The sequence below is a fragment of the Mytilus edulis genome, chromosome 9 (assembly GCF_963676685.1).
Source record: "Mytilus edulis chromosome 9, xbMytEdul2.2, whole genome shotgun sequence".
NCBI classification, from domain to species: domain Eukaryota; kingdom Metazoa; phylum Mollusca; class Bivalvia; order Mytilida; family Mytilidae; genus Mytilus; species Mytilus edulis.
Genome location: NC_092352.1, coordinates 22875625 through 22878691, shown reverse-complemented (window position 1 = coordinate 22878691; position 3067 = coordinate 22875625). Strand labels below are relative to the sequence as shown.

General features: G+C 32.7%; 1 long non-coding RNA gene across 1 annotated transcript; it reads left to right on the top strand.

Annotated features, from left to right (window-relative positions):
• The first annotated feature begins 926 nt into the window (after positions 1-926).
• Positions 927-2148, top strand: LOC139490275 (uncharacterized). Its single transcript, XR_011656260.1, has 2 exons — positions 927-1190; positions 1996-2148. It is a non-coding gene; the product is annotated as an uncharacterized lncRNA (long non-coding RNA).
• The last annotated feature ends 919 nt before the right edge of the window (positions 2149-3067 follow it).

Below are 3067 nucleotides of genomic sequence, written 5' to 3'. Positions count from 1 at the left end.
TTTGAACAAACATCTATTTTGTCATACAAAATTGGATTCTATATGGAAAAATTATACAGAAAATAGCGTATTATTGTTTTTGTTAGTAATTTCCATCCATAAGTAGTCTCAGAATACAATAAATCTCAGAGAACAGGATCCGATAACGACTACTGTTTTGTTTTACAAATGATGGCAGAAATAATATTGATATTCTTACGTTGTCTAATTGACAAGTTAAAGCCGTGTAATATTTAACAATTGTCATTACGTTATTAGAAAGCTAGCATAATTGATATAAATGGTTCATAGGTCAACAACATTGATTTCTCTTTGGCAGCTGTTTTATAACGTGTAATAAATCATTCGCCATATAAGGGCATACAGTTTTTTTTTAATTTCCTTAATGAATGCAAAGACAAATTCAGCAAATTAAAATATAACAAACATATGCATCTCGAAGGTCAATTCAAAAAGGGGAAGTTCTTAAAACTAACAAAATCAAACGTTATCAATAAACGGAACAATTTGAAAACAACTATCGTATTCCTGATTTGGTACAGGCATGGATTTCTATGAATATATTATAACAATACTCAAACAGGCAACTATCGACAATGATATTCACGATATCTTTTCTTTTGCTATTTTGTTTTAAAATGTTTATTAGTTTGTTAAAGTTAATGAATGAGGTTCTTGAACTGAAACGCTTCAAATTTGTTTGTGAATATCAGACGGATTCTAACTACATAAATAAGGGCAACAGTAGTATACCGCTGTTCGAAATTCATAAATCAATTGAGGAAAAAAACAAATCCGGGTTACAAACTAAAACTGAGGGAAACACATCATTATAAGAGGAGAACTACGACTCAACATAAATTGTAACACACGCACAGAAACGAAATATGATATAACAATGGCCATTTTCCTGGCTTAGTAACACTGAAAATCTAAATTAGTCACGATGACTATTCAGTTAGTCAAATATCAGCCGAAAGGTAGTCAAAAGCATATATGACTACCCATCAAGTCATTATGACTACCTGCATGGTCAATTGACTATGTTAGTGGTCACAGCACCACGTGGTGTAGAGTATCGGTTTTCACGCGCACTCTTTCGCGTTCCCTTTGTTCCATAGATTGTGTAGATGTAAACAAACCAGAAGGCACGGAAACTGTTATTTTGTCATATAAACCAATTGTTTGAAGTAAGTATGATGTATATTTGTTTTAATTCTAACTTACAAAAATTGAATTTAAGAAAAAGGAGTGTATAAATGAAAGTAATATCGGCACATGTTGACGTAACGACAATAAAAAAGGGGGGGATATGTATACGGGATATCAATTTTGATACACATACAACGTATTGTCGATTGAAAAGAGTATTTAGCGATATTTTTTGTTCATCTGAGCAAAAACTGTTAAAAATAAATATTGCAATCGATATTCACAACAATGAATTAAAAACTCAAGGTGGCTGTCAAGATCCTGGTGCTAACATTTCAATGCTGTGATATAGGATGGGTGGCTGTCAAGATCCTGGTGCTTACATTACAATGGTGTGTTATAAGATGGGTGGCTGTCAAGATCCTGGTGCTTATATTACAATGTTGTGTTATAATATGGGTGGCTGTCAAGATCCCGGTGCTTATATCACAATGTTGTGGTATAAGATGGGTGGCTGGCAAGATCCCGGTGCTTACATTACAATGTTGTGGTATAAGATGGGTGGCTGGCAAGATCCCGGTTCTTACATTACAATGTTGTGGTATAAAATGGGTGGCTGGCAAGATCCGGGTGCTTACATTACAATGTTACAATGTTGTGATATAGGATGGGTGGCTGTCAAGATCCCGGTGCTTACATTACTAATTAATGGTATAAGATGAGTGATTAAATCACTAGATCAAAGATTTTAAAATTTGTTTTTTCTTTAAACTTTTAACATGACTGCTAATCTTGTTTATTGTTATATTTTAGCTTCTAAAATGATACAATTATATTTTTCAGCAAATGAAGACATTGCTATTTGTATGAACACAGCTGAGAGATTTTTTTACCATAGAGAATACCACACTGACACATGCAGAGTTGTTACCGACAAAATATCTGAAATAAACACTTCAAATTAACAATGAGTTTATAATAAATTTATTTTCATTATTTGATTTTTGACTTTAATATATGTCACTGAGTAATGGTTACACATGGAAACTTAAGATATAGGAAGGTTTTGAACATTGAGCACTTTGTGGTCTTATACTATTGTCATTGTTATTGTATTGCTGCTGTGGTATTTTTAATGATATTATATTCCAGATGTATTTGTCAATCCCATGGAAGAGAAACAACAAAAAGTAGAATAACAAGAAATGAACCATAACAGAACGAAACGGAATGAAACACACACAAATTAAATGGTAGAACAAAAAACACAACACAAATTAAAATAACAGTCTAACAGTCGTGACTATTCACAGTAATCATGTTGACTAACCAACATGGTCACTTCCGACTATATCAATCAGTCATATGGACTACATTCAATTGTCAAACTGACAAATGTGCATAGTCAATTGAACAATCCAATTCGTCATAAGGAGTATGACATATAGTCATTTTGACTTCCTAACATAGTCATAATGACCACCCTCCTCAGTCAAATGTGACTAGCCATCTAGTCAAACGACTAAGAGCATAGTCAAAATGATTAAAGTGCATTGTCATCTAGAGGACAGTCAAAATGACTAATTAAATTGGTCAAATTGACTAATTTAGATTTTCAGTGAAACGTACAGGACATTGTAAGAAAAAGTGGTGGGTATAAATACGTTTCAACAGGTTTAATGTGTTGGTGGTTACATAGAGATATGAGATATATATGTTTAAAAATTTAAAAGTGTTGCAAACAGCTAATTTTTCGGTTAAAATATTTCTTCAAATACCATAACATAAAATACACAGTTGTATTCTTCACAGATACGCGAACATATGCAGCGTGTAGACAAACTTCAAACCAAGTCATACCAACACAAAGAATATCGAATAAGCTGTTTCGAGGAATTAGAAACTAGTAGCCTTC